This window comes from Bombus terrestris, chromosome 14 (genome assembly GCF_910591885.1).
Source record: "Bombus terrestris chromosome 14, iyBomTerr1.2, whole genome shotgun sequence".
Lineage (NCBI taxonomy): Eukaryota > Metazoa > Arthropoda > Insecta > Hymenoptera > Apidae > Bombus > Bombus terrestris.
Window position 1 is genome coordinate 11,643,613 of NC_063282.1, and position 13,486 is coordinate 11,657,098.

Here is a 13,486-nt window from a genome sequence, read left to right on the forward strand (position 1 = left end):
ACTTTTGCGTTAATTCAGTTCGTGTATTAGACATATTCTATTATATGGTTCGTTAGTTACATCAACTATACCATATTTAAAATTTTTTTGCATTTCAATTGAATTTTTACACGAGTTTCTTTCACTTTTAACATTCTCAATAATTCTCAATAACGTTGTTGCGATGTATTTTAATCATATATTGAATGATTTTATTTCTTGACCCAGATTCTACATTTCAGATTTAACCGTTTAATTAATTATGTGTTAATTATCGACGATATCTGAACAAAATCGAGTGCTAATTTAAAATACAATTTTTCGTTATGTGCGGTAATACAATTAATAAAATCTGTCGATAACAATAAAATATTATTCGTACTTGAAACGTTTTTAAACATTTGAATTTGCAAAAGAACGAAGATTATTTATTTATTTATTTATTTGACGGAAAAGCTCATTGTGAAAGAGAAAAGAAGGTTATACACGTATGAAATGCAAAGTAGTATAAAAGGAAAAATAACACAGAGATGCGGGGACAGATAAAAATCAGGGCGAGATATGAGGTTGTAAATATTTACAAATATTTACGTATGTGAGGCAGCTTATAGAAAAGATCAGAATAATTAAATAAGATCAGTATAATTAATCATTCTGTTAATACAGTTGAAATAACCATACAATGTACGATAATAATCAACCCGTAATAATTCAGAATGACGCAAGTGTTTAGGCGGAATGAAGTTACAATTTTTGTATAATATTAGGACAGGTAATTAAATCATTGAGTGTTTTATGAACAAATAAGACGTCTAATACTTTTCTCCTATTCTCAAAAGTTGTAAAGTTGACACTTGATATTAAGTGTTCGTAATTATGACATGTTCGTGGCGAGGGATAGGAAGGATTTATTAAATCTAGCACTAAGGCGAATAAAATTATAGTAGGGAGTTTTATAATAGGGAGGCCAGATTATGAAACCGTATTTCAGAATCGGTCTAACTATATACAATACAATACAATAATCTAAGACCATATCCATGCGCATATCCGGAAAAAATTTAGAGGTTCTTTGAATAAATTCCCAAGACCTAAAGGTATGAGAGATAATATTTTTATAGTATTCGATAAAATTTAAGTCTGTGGAGAAGACAATACCAAGAATCTGGATCGAGTCAGGAGAGCATAAAATTGTATTGTTTTGAGAACAGATATAGATAACTTTCTTTAACGTACAACAAACCTTACAACTTTATATTTAGTTATATTAAAGGATAATTTGTTCAATAAACACCCCGTCCTGTAATCTAGATAAGTTATTCTAAATTAAGGGAGTAGACGTGGAACTGAAGATGGAATGAAAGATTTTTAAATTATCAGTGTATAACAAATATTTACAAAATAGGAAAACCTTGATTAAAAAGTAAGGGTCCGAGATGAGACCCCCGAGGGACTCAAGATTTAACATTAATGAATTTTGAGTAAGAGTTATCAAATTTAACTATTCACACTCTGTTCCTAATAAATCCAGCAAGCCATGCTGGTAGATTACCGTTGATACCAAATGTTGGAAATTTAGACATAAGTTTAGAGATAATAATTGCATCGAGCGATTGACAATTTTAATTATTTTATGAAAGGCAATGTAAATTACATCAACCTGCATACCGTCTTCTATGGAATCCGAAATATGATGATAATATTCCACCAAATGAGTTGCAGCGAAACATCCGTGAAAGAACTTATGTTACTGATTGATAATAATATTTTTACAGAAGAAAGATAACTTACAAATAGCGAAATCTTCGAAAATTTTAAGCATAACGTTTTGAATGCAAATTGGTCTATAACTTGTAACAGGAGGTAAATCACTGATTTCTGGGATCGGTATTAATTATACAAAGTTTTCAGGATACGAAAGTGGTGCCGAAAAACAGAGATTTCCTGGACATGATAAATGCGCAGAATTTAAAAGAGCCTCCGCTTTTTTTTTTTAATGCCGTTATATCCAGAACTAGAATTGGTATTAAGGGTTTTTATGCTATCATATATTTCTCCAATACCGAGGGAAATATTCAACAGATTGAAAATTTGAGAATAATTAACATTCTAAGAGCAGGTATTCAAAAGATTTCGTGAAACCGTTGGCCATAGTAATTCAAACCAAGCAACTGAAATTATCATCAACCAATATTAGTAATAGTAGTTCTTTATACAGAAAGTTCCCATTTATTGCAAAACAAAGCCTTTGTAGGTTTTGCGCGTTACGGAACCGTGTAGGAAGTAACGGAAAGCTTGGTAGACGTATATCGCACCGCGTTACATACATTTTTTATCGCGGTAGCTAGTGCAAAAGCGTGTTATCATGCCTGTGGGATATTATTAATGGTCCTTCATATTCATAAGGGTCCTGATAATGAATCGCACCGATGAGCTGGTACTCGACCATCAAACTACTCCCTTTTCGAGCAAAAGTAAAATTTGCGGATGCCCCTTTTCTTTCTCTTTTCTCTTTTTCTCGCAAAGCTGTTCTCGGCTGGCAATGACGTAATTATATCGACGAAAACATTGAGATCACTGGTTCCTTCTTTGAGATTTGAGAATGAGGATTGGGATTCTCATAGGAAATGTTTATCGTCGCGAGAAGTCAAGAAGTTGTCAAGGACGTACAGACAGGAAATTTATAGGAATTTCTTGCAAATCTCTGCAAAAGTCCACATACCTAGAGCATCGATGACTACTACGACGATGGCGACGTTTAACTCTCAATGTCGTCGGAGCCTGCAGATGTGTGCTTAGTCCTTTGAATCCATCTGTCGTCCGCAGTTTCCCCATTTTTAATTGAATTTTTTCACTCGCCAGGGAAGTAATTTATCCTTTTTATCTCCGAGCGAAATCACGGATTCCAATTGAAAGAAAGTTGAACTAGTGTCTTCTCCAGATGGCCACTCGTTTGCCAGAGGTGCTCCAAAACACGATAAAGCGACGAGCCCTTCAAAATTGTCAGAGACGTTCTTTGATCGATACATTTTTCAATAACTACAATTCTTTCTATACGCGATACCTAATGTAGAGAAATTTGAGCCAACCGTAAATTATCGTTATATCTACCTCTATAAACTATCCTCACATGAATTTATCCTTGCATGAATTCCAGCTGAATTAATAAATTATTACACATACGTTGAGGGTAGGGGTGGAAAGGAGGTGAACCGCAACAATCGATCGGCACATCTCATCATGTAATCCTATTTACCTCGTTAAGAAGGACGTGAAGCGCGTTAATTTCAGGTATCTTTGGGCTCGGAGCCAAAGGCTCTTCGTACTTTCCACCTGGCAGGCACGTAGCATAAAGGTTCTTTGGTATACATGGGGTCATAGCCGGCGCTAATGGCATTCACCGCGATTTCTGCACGGTAAATTAGACTCGGAATGAATGTGACTTTCTTTTCCCACTGGCGCGGTCGATTGCCCTGCTACGTGCTTCACGTCGACGCTCGCAAATATCTTGGAAAGACGTCACTTCGCCTTGCCTTTCGTCAGTGTCGAAAGGAAAATCCCTGGTAGATCATCGTAAAAGGAAGGGTATGATGCCAGAGACACGAACGTGTCCAAGGAATTTCTTCGAGAGATGCAAGAGTTTTAATGAAGCGAGACTGCCGCGAAAAGTATCTACCCTCGAAAGAAGATTTCAAGTTCAGACTGTGCCCAAATCTGGTCGGATATCACGAGTAAATAATATGCTAATCCTATCTATTTGCTGTCCTCGCTTCGATTCCCATTCTTCCGGATTCGTGTCCGTTGGTCGTCTTTGTCTTTTCTTCTTTTTACTATCTTCATCGGGGTTACGAGCCAGACTGACTGGACGGTACAAACTCCTCCGGTTCCTCTCTAATCTGGCGAAAGGCTAATGCATGTTATTCAGCAACGGGGACAGAAGGGGAACTCGATATCGACTTTAGATTCGCCCTCTCGAAAGGCCTCTCGTAACTTCTCGTTTGTTGTAAAATAATTTCAAAGGGGACAAGCCCGAGACTTGATCTGAGGCAATCCTTTGTTGTTTCGATGACCTGCCGCGTCACGCCGCGACGGATCAACGAATTAATGAAGTTGAATACGTGAACAGGCGATTCGTTAGTCTTGTAAGCGAATCGATTGGAGAGATGCTGCATCGAATTAAAATAATCAGAATTATGCTATATTTTCCTTGAATTCTACCCCTACGATACGCGTATGCGATATATGCATATCTACGTTACTCCGTCATAATAAAGAATTGAATAAAGAATTGAATTCAATAAAGAATTGAATATTTTCTCTGAGAGAGACAGATATTAAATAATAAAGAGAATGTGTTTTGTATAATAATAATCGTGCGTAGAAAATCTAAACAATTCTATTTTGCTATACATACATTGTTCATGTGGCAGTTTTCTCGCATTGTAAAGTGCAAGAATAAGGTGTACAGACCTTTTTCTATGTATCCGCGAGGGTTTGCCAACTTTTTCTGAAGAATTTCTTAAAAGGTTGTTGAATGTCTTTGTTCGTGTGCTTGGGTCGCACGCTCGTCCGCATACAGGTCGTTCCATAAGATGTGTAGTACTATAAAATAAAAATTCTTTTCACATTAACGAACAGGAAATTTGAATTCGTATGAGCGTTCGCTTTTAGACGGTTATTTATTGATAAAATTCATTTTCCGCATACAATTCTTACAACATACTTTATATGAAATTTGATTTTCTTGAAATTATTGCGGAACTGTATTGGCAGTAACGATGAAATACTCCTCGGCTCACCGTGCCGACAAATTACCTATCCGAAAGTATCCGAATAAATAATAAAGAGGTATCACATTTGAGCAGTAGCTAAGACAAAGTGAGTAGGGAACGTGGTAGTAATCCAAGGTTAAATATCTTTCAGTTTTCCATCTAAGCATGCTCTATGGAACACGCTGTATTCGCGAGACGTATCGATGGAAAATTACGAACAGGAGAGGACTTATTGAACGTAGCCGCAGGCTGTAAGAAAACTTCCGATCCGGGTAGTCCATTAAAATCAAGCTTCCTAGAGAAATAATTTTCACATATCAAGATGATCGCTGGCATGCTCATTCGCTAATATTCAGGTGAACTTCTTATCGGGATATTTTTTATTCAAGGTAATTATTTACATACCCGCAAGATACGATATTACATTATAGATTTATAGGTTAAAAACATCCCCTTATAATAAGTTTTCCTTTAATACTTGTATAATACCGAACAAAGAAAGCCTTGGAACTTTGTAAATTTCTTCAAGAATTTGTAAACATTCGCAGAGTTTTCTGTTTCATTATTTTCCTCCCTTTTCATTGTATCTTATTTTCTATCTTGTTAATGATAAAGTAACGTTAAAGAATAAGATTATCGTGTACAGGCGAGTATAACTTTTTTTGTTACAGGGCAACATCGAACAAAATATTAAATTTTTACAAAAAGTTGCCATTTTAATTTTTTTAACGTCAATTTATAAAGCACTCGAATATTTTTGAATACTTTTAATATGTAAACAATGGTTTGTCTCAAGTTAAAAGTTTTTTGCTTTGTGATATCTATATACTGTAGTACTTCAACATGCTGCGAAACATTGTTCTTGTTTTATCTGGGTTTACTTCAGATGTAGAATATAGAAGTCAAAGTTATGCTAGTATCTTACTATTATAATACTAGTTCGAATATTTATGAGACCGATTGTACGTATCGATTTTTGTCAGAAGCAAGAGAATCGTCAGATAAATATTTGATGTTGTTAAATAAATTGGAAATAAAATGGTTAACGCACACACGCATGATATATACGGACACAGCCGACATGATCATCGTTTTCAGTTTGTTCGTTCTATTCATTAATTTTTATACATTCAATTTATCAAATTTTTCAAATTTATGCTAAATTGCCTAGTCCTGGTAAAAGTTTTGTTATAAATACCGGGCGTGGTATAAAAAAAAGAAAAATAATAAATAAAATAAGAAATGTCACAATTTAGAACCGAGAATTTATTGATACGCATAATAGTAAAAAAGGAGCGAGACGTGTCACCCTTTGCTCTGATTAATACCAATGTTTAAAGCACACGTGGCGAGTTTAGCCACAAAGGATTCCTTTTAAAGGAGTAGGCAAGTTATATATAATTGAATTTTCGATAAAAGAAATCAAAGAAAAAAAGGAAAAAGATTCGAGAAGATATTGAAAGATTTGGTTTGATCAGACTGTGCAAAGTAAGAGAGTCGAGCACCTTCGGCCGAGTATGATTTGTCTCTAGGACGAGAGGTTCCTCCAGCGGAAGTTTTCGTTGTCAGTCGTTCACCGAGCCGACTCGACATTAGGATCTCTGATCGAGTCTCGTCAGTCAACGTGGATCAGCCCAAGAAACGAATAGAAAAAGGCGAAGGACCCGATAAGTAACACGAAGCTTCTACTCTGCTGCAAAGGCCATGTCACGTTGGCAGAAGTGGAGAACTAGGATAGAGGAGGAGGAGTTGCGGATTGAAGCCGCAACTAGTCTGCAGTATATTCTTATGTAGGCCTACTGGAGGAGAGTTTCGGCAGCTTTCAGGGAAATTTACGAGCTACGGGCTGATGGGGTTTCCGTGCTTCCTCGAACCTGCTACCTAATATCTTTACCGGGGCTCCCTCGATCTCACCCTCTTACTTTCCTTTCGCCATTCTGCTCCAACGTATATAATCGAAATACATCAGGCATTGTTTTATTATTTTACCTCCGGGGCAGACTGTGGCTTCTTCCCTGCGTGCACGAGAGCGTGTAATGCACTGGTGCATTAAATATCATCAGCGTTTGAGGGAAATCGTACGTGTTAATCGTAATAGTGCGTTTCTCGAAGTACGTACATCGAATAAGGTGTGATTTTGCCTCCGAAATTCTACGTTTATTGTTTATGCTAACGATTATTCAATTTTAGATAGGAGAATTAAATAAGAGTATCTAGAATGCTGTTTACAAAATAATTGGTATTTTTACGAATTACGGATTTCGTGCTCAAAACGAGAGTTTATATATTTACTTTTTTCCGGATATTTTTTCCAAATTTTTTAGTCTTTAGTTCACTTCTACCGACTTATTTGTTCCCTGCACTTTATTTTAGGTACTTCATTGAATGAGACGCCATAGTGGAATCAAATTTTCGACATTTTTCTTGCCTGCTTCAATTTTTTTTTCGTTCTTTATTTTCCATCCTTTTTGTTATCGATAACGCGAATCATCTTCCCTTTCTGTCAATCTTATCCGTTTTATCATATTTTCTCCAATTACTTACCGCTTATCCACTTATTTACTTCTGACTATTCATCAAGTCTTTGTTCTTCCGAGCATCGCAGGTTTTATCATTTTTTTCTTTTCTTTCTTTTGTTTTTCGACTACTATTTTATCAAAAGTACATCGAGAAAACATCCAGACGATCTAGAACAAAATTACGAATTTTTAGAGCTTCTATTCTCTCTGTAGTAATAACATTTGTTGCACTTTTTACATTGTGTATAACGTCTTGGTCAACGATAGAATGGTTACCTAGAGTTTATACACACAGCTGGGTCATTAAAGGACGAGTTAGATCGGAGAGAAAAGAAAATCGTTTTCCAACCTAGTCATCGGTCGATCTTTCACCTTTTCCGCTGGTAATTACGGAGATTTTATAAGGCAAGAAATTTTTTAATTCTTTCTTTTTTTTATTACTGTAGTTTTTAAGATACACTGATATTTTTGATTGACTACTTGAATTGTTATCGCCATTGTTTGAAATTCATTTTTTATCTTTCCTATTCCTATTCGATGCAACAATGTAAAGTTTCTCTTTGAATTGAAGTATCAAAGGTAGAATATATGTAAAATATTGGAAAGTAAAGAGATAAGATGAAGTGATTGAGAGAGATTTTCTCCATTGAGATACTATAGGAAGAAGCTGTCAGAGTTTTGATCGAAAAAGGATATCTAAATAGGATGAAGGGCATACAGGGTGAAGTTTAAAACAATCTCGTAAATCCCTTAAGTTCCATAAAGGAAATGAACCATGCAACAATAAGAAATTTCCACAAAGATTTCACATCCTTGGGTATCGTTATTCTTCTTCACTAATTTTGTATTTATATTAATTCTAATAATATCGCTTTTGTATGAGAAAGAAAACTTCATTAATTTTAGGAATTTTCCCGACAAATATAATTCTTAACTTTCTAAACTAAAACTAAAGGAAATCAGTTTTCGACTCTTGACATTACAAGAAATTGATATTTGAAGATATTTCTTTCAGTAAATTGTCAAAATATATATTATTTTTAAATGTGAATATTCGTTCCAAACTAGTTCAATGTAACTTCATAATAATATTAACGTCATATATAAAATAATTTTCAACTATGTTTTAGCAGAATCGCTATTTGATTTCGCCGTCAACAATCAATTACGCTTAATCGAGAGAGAGAGAGAGAGAGAGAATGGTGTTGCTCTTCGTCTCGAAATATGAGTCGACTGTAGCCTTTCCTGCATGTTTAGCCGTCCAAATTGCGGTAAACAATTACGGCCTAATACGAGGATAATCGAGTAATTATTATAAAAGCCGGAGCTTCATCAATCACCACCGTTTGATAACCGCCGATAGCGCGGTGGATGTTCTATTTCGAGAAATCGAGCCACGCCTATCCTACCTTAGCCTAATCGTTACTTGTCGTACATAAAAAAAGAAAGAAGAAGAAGAAAAATAAAGATTAGCGGTTGTCCTTAGGATTTGCTTACGAACCGCGTTTCTTTATCAAGTAATGTAATAGCTAAGAAGCGAATAAAACCGGAATGAACCGGAGTTGTTTGTATATCGTGTCGTGACTGATTTATTCGCTTCTAAATGTTCGTTAACCAGCATTAACAAATAAACATACTAACTAGGATCGATTTGGAGAAGTGCTCGAAGACAGAATAATACTAAATGCAAAACATAAAACAGCGGATGATACATGACGCGATTGAAAAACTTACAACGAGCAACATGGGCAGCATTACCAAATGTAAGAGTTCATGAGACGGTAAGCTAAGGAATTAATCATCGAAAGTCGCAGAGTAAGAAAAAGTTGGTAAGGATCAAGACATCCTCAAGATAAAACAGTATTTAATAGACTATTATTTAAACTAGGAAGGGTAATGCAAAAAATAAAAAATGAGTTCACACAATACATAGAAAGTCTTACAATAACGAGAGAACGGACTATTCGTTGTGGGAAGCAATAAAGAAATTAAAATGATCATAAATACATATACGTATCTTTAATAAGAAACAAGGCGGAGAATTGACTCCGAAGTGATAAACGAAATGCAAACATATTCGTTGAACGCCTAAAAAATGTTTTTCAATGTAATTAGTCGATTAGAAAAAGATGAAAGACGAAAGATGAAAAACAACTGCATAAAATACGTATCATCAACGAAAGTAGTAGAAAAAATAAACAAAAACAGTCCAATATCACTTCCATCAATTATATCTAAACTCTTCGAAAAGCTACTCCTGAAAACCCTTATGTCAATTGTTACAAAGCAGAATCTATATCCCAGCCACCAATTTGAGTTTACCAGAGTAACAAACACTATCGAAAAATGGTTTGAAGGAATGAAGATCTGTTCAGCATTTTTCTTAAATATGTCACAAGCCTTCGACAAAGTTTAGCACGAAGGTCTTTTGTAAAAATTAAAGCAACAAATACCAAAAAATTATTGCGAATTAATAGAATCATATTTAATCGATCGCTATTTTATAGTGAGAACAGAAAATGACTACACTGAACTACAAAAAATCAAAGCAAAAGTTCCACAGGGCAGCGTATTAAGATCAACACTTTACTTCCTATTCACGGCGCGAATCAGGCGCAGCATTAAAAATAATGTACTTGCTACTAAACAGGAAATCAGAATTATCTTTATACAATGAATTACTTCAGTACAATGCGGCGATAAAATCCATGTGGATTTATGGTATCTAATTATGGAGTTGTACAAGTAAATCAAACCTAAAAATATTACGATTCGAAAATAAGACACTAATAATAAATAACAAATGTAGCAAGGTACAAGGGGAATTCATAGAGATTTAGGAATAAAAGAAATAAAAAATGAAGTCAATAAATAGGCCACAAAGCACAATGCACGACTACAACAATATTCTAATGCAAAAGCAACACAGTTGATACATTATACGAACTCGTGAAGATTGAAAAAGAAACAACCCCAAGACCTCACTACAAACGATATATAGAAATCCAATGAGGAATTTCCAGGGAAGCAACTTCAATTACATCAATCGTACACGTAAAGAAGCCATATACTGATTAATTTCATAAGAAGATTAGATTTAAAAATATTCAGAAAAAAAGAATTTCGTTTGACGATATACATGTAGCATGAGAAAGACAGGGATTACTAAAACCACCGGTATAGATGACGAAACCTATTGATATCTCGTATGTACAATGTACAATATAAGTCCATTCAAGAGGTACAAGAATCGGTCTTTTAAACAAGATTTCTCCTTATCAAAGAAAGTGGTATTCGTTATGCGATAACTTAATAATTTCCAGTTATTTACGTTCAAATTTGACGTAATTCACATTTATACCATTAATTCATAATATTTAAACTACTACTTTACAACAATCTATTAATTTCTTACAGTTAAACTATTAATTTACAACAAATAAATTAATAATTTATAATAGTTACGCTATTCATTTATAACAATTTATTATTAATTTAAAATAATTACTCCATTAACTTTCAACAATTATATCAATAATTTATAACAATATGTTCCCATTAATTAAAAATAATTATGCTCTTACTTTATATGCCATCAATTCGCAGTGATTAAATTATTGATTTATTTTGTTTCATTTAATATGAACGAAATCATTGAAGTCTTCGGAATGGTATTTTATTTCTATTTAGTTTTATCTTTTAATTTTAAATACAGTATTTAATTTTTTATTTATCTATTTCATATAAATCAGTGCCAATGCAAAGTCTAACTATTGAACGTCTATGAATGGAATGTAATTCTTCATGTTCACTCAAAGCCAAAGATCAAACCGTATTCATGGAATTGAGGAAGCAAATGCAATTTGATCGAAGGCAACGAGATCTCATCGTCCATTCTGGTGTGCTGCAATTAGTAAGTCGCATGATTTGGTTTCATCGATGATAATGATACTATACCTATTCTAATTAATAAATTTCAATCACATTACTATATAATAAAACTTTGCTATAAAATAATTTTACATCTCCTGCTGCTGATGCTTAAAACTCTTTACGTAAATGGGACCTGAGTGTAATTACCTCTCCGTGGTGGGTCGCGCTAATTGGTATTGTTTTCCAAATAATGATACATAAAATATTATTCTGAATATTAGAAAATGAATGTAACATTAATTTTAATAACATTAGATTGCTACTGGGAAACGACATACATTAATATTTCCGAGTATTACTATTTGAAAAACGATATCAAGCTAAAAACTACTTTAATATAGTCTAGTTTGGATTATTCAAAACTGTTTTGGTGATCTATACTGAGCTAATACCCCTCTCTCTAGGGGTGCCGTGGACGCCGTGGGATGTCGTGAGATACCATACGATGCGTGTATTTTAGCTTTAATTAATCATAAGAGAGATACCTATGTCAAATCTGTTGTGAGCTCATTCTGTACTATGGAATTATTTATTCAGAAATATTAGAAATTAGGATTTTGAATGATTTCTATCTTATATGATAAATCTACTGATAAATGGATCTATTTACAGCGGATTAAAGAGAAAACGATGGTTATTTAACGTGAACTTAATGCAGTAGTGTAATATAACTAAGACAACTAAGTTGATAATTCACAACTCATAGTTTACAACTAATAGTTTACTACTCATAACAACTCGGCAACTCTCTCCCTCTACTCAACTCTTTCAACTCAATTCCCGATTCACAACTAACTAACTCTTCACAACTCAACTCTCAATTAACTATTGCCGATTAATTCGTCTTTTTCCCTTAAGCATCTATTTGCCGCCTTCTCATACCTCCATCACGTACGTGTTCCGTAATCATCCGCGATCATGGTCACGTACGCCTTCTTCCGCGTAACTATTCGACTGAAGAACCGACGATACTTTGATGTGTCGTTTGGCCTATTGAAGTTTCCCGACCCTTTCGGCACTTAGGCTTTCTCGTAACATTGTTTATAGCTCACCCGATATTTCTTAGACTATCTCTCCACGATATTACGCTTCGCGTGGGGCGATAGATTTTTTCGAGAAATCACGAAATTGTACGTTCGCACCGCGAATATTTTCTGATTGCTTGCGGTTTCTCTTTAGTTTCTTCCTACTTGTAAGAGCAATTTAGTTCAGGTACCTCGGAGATTATAATTTTTCGATATTTTTAAAAGTTTAGTGTTACGAAAATAGAATGTTAAACAGTTTAGTACAACGGCTCGTATGTCCCTTTTGCAAGACACGAAATTATATATACAGTGTTAGTAGCTTCATTTTCTTTCTGTCGTTGCAAGTTAGACAAATGTGTCTTTGATACCAAATGCTGCTAGTAGAGCTACGAATTATTGCACGATGTTTATAAAGATCGATGTAATTGTCATGATCGGCATACTTCAAATCCGATGGACCGATGATAGAGATAAAGATGTGGCGTCCTTGGCGACAATGTATATCGCCGAAGTGCCTAACGAGTCATCTATATCCCAACGGTCCTTCCACCGAATGTTCTAGAAGCGTGGCAACGGTCACGTACGCTTACAGGGTAGTGGGGATATTGAGGAATGACAAACAAAGAAGAAACAGATCCCACCGAAAGTCAAATTGTAAGAGCTTCAGTCTTGGAAAGTCACGGCTGGAGCTCAAAACCAAATCGCAGTCAGTGTAAACTCAAAGTACGAGAAATAAATTCTCTTGTATTTTTTGTTACATTTTATTTTTCTTTTCGTTTGAGCTACCCCTTTTTTTATTTTACGTGACATAATCATTGTATAGAATATAAATATTGCGTGATGTATGCTTTGTTTGAAATTTATTTAAGCACTGCGTGGAAGATGAATGTTCTTGCAGATGCACACCTTTTTTTTGTGTAGATCGTATCTGCTTGTATCTGTATCTTCTGTATCTGCTTGTGCCTCTGACTCGTGCGACCTCACAACGCTTTGGAAGTTGCGTAGTCGTCCAGTTGTATCATTTTGTGCTGATAACCTATAATATTTTAACCCGTAAGTGGCGTGCTTTCGGTGACATCGTTTCTTCATTACTTTTTTACTATAGTTTATATCTCGTTATTAATATCGTTTGATAAATACACGTTCATTTAACGATTCATTGAACATTAAGATAATTAAATTAAGCGGTCTTTTTGATATTTTTTGTTTCAATTTTCCTTCAGTTGTCTATTTACTAAATGATATTGTTACTGCTAGC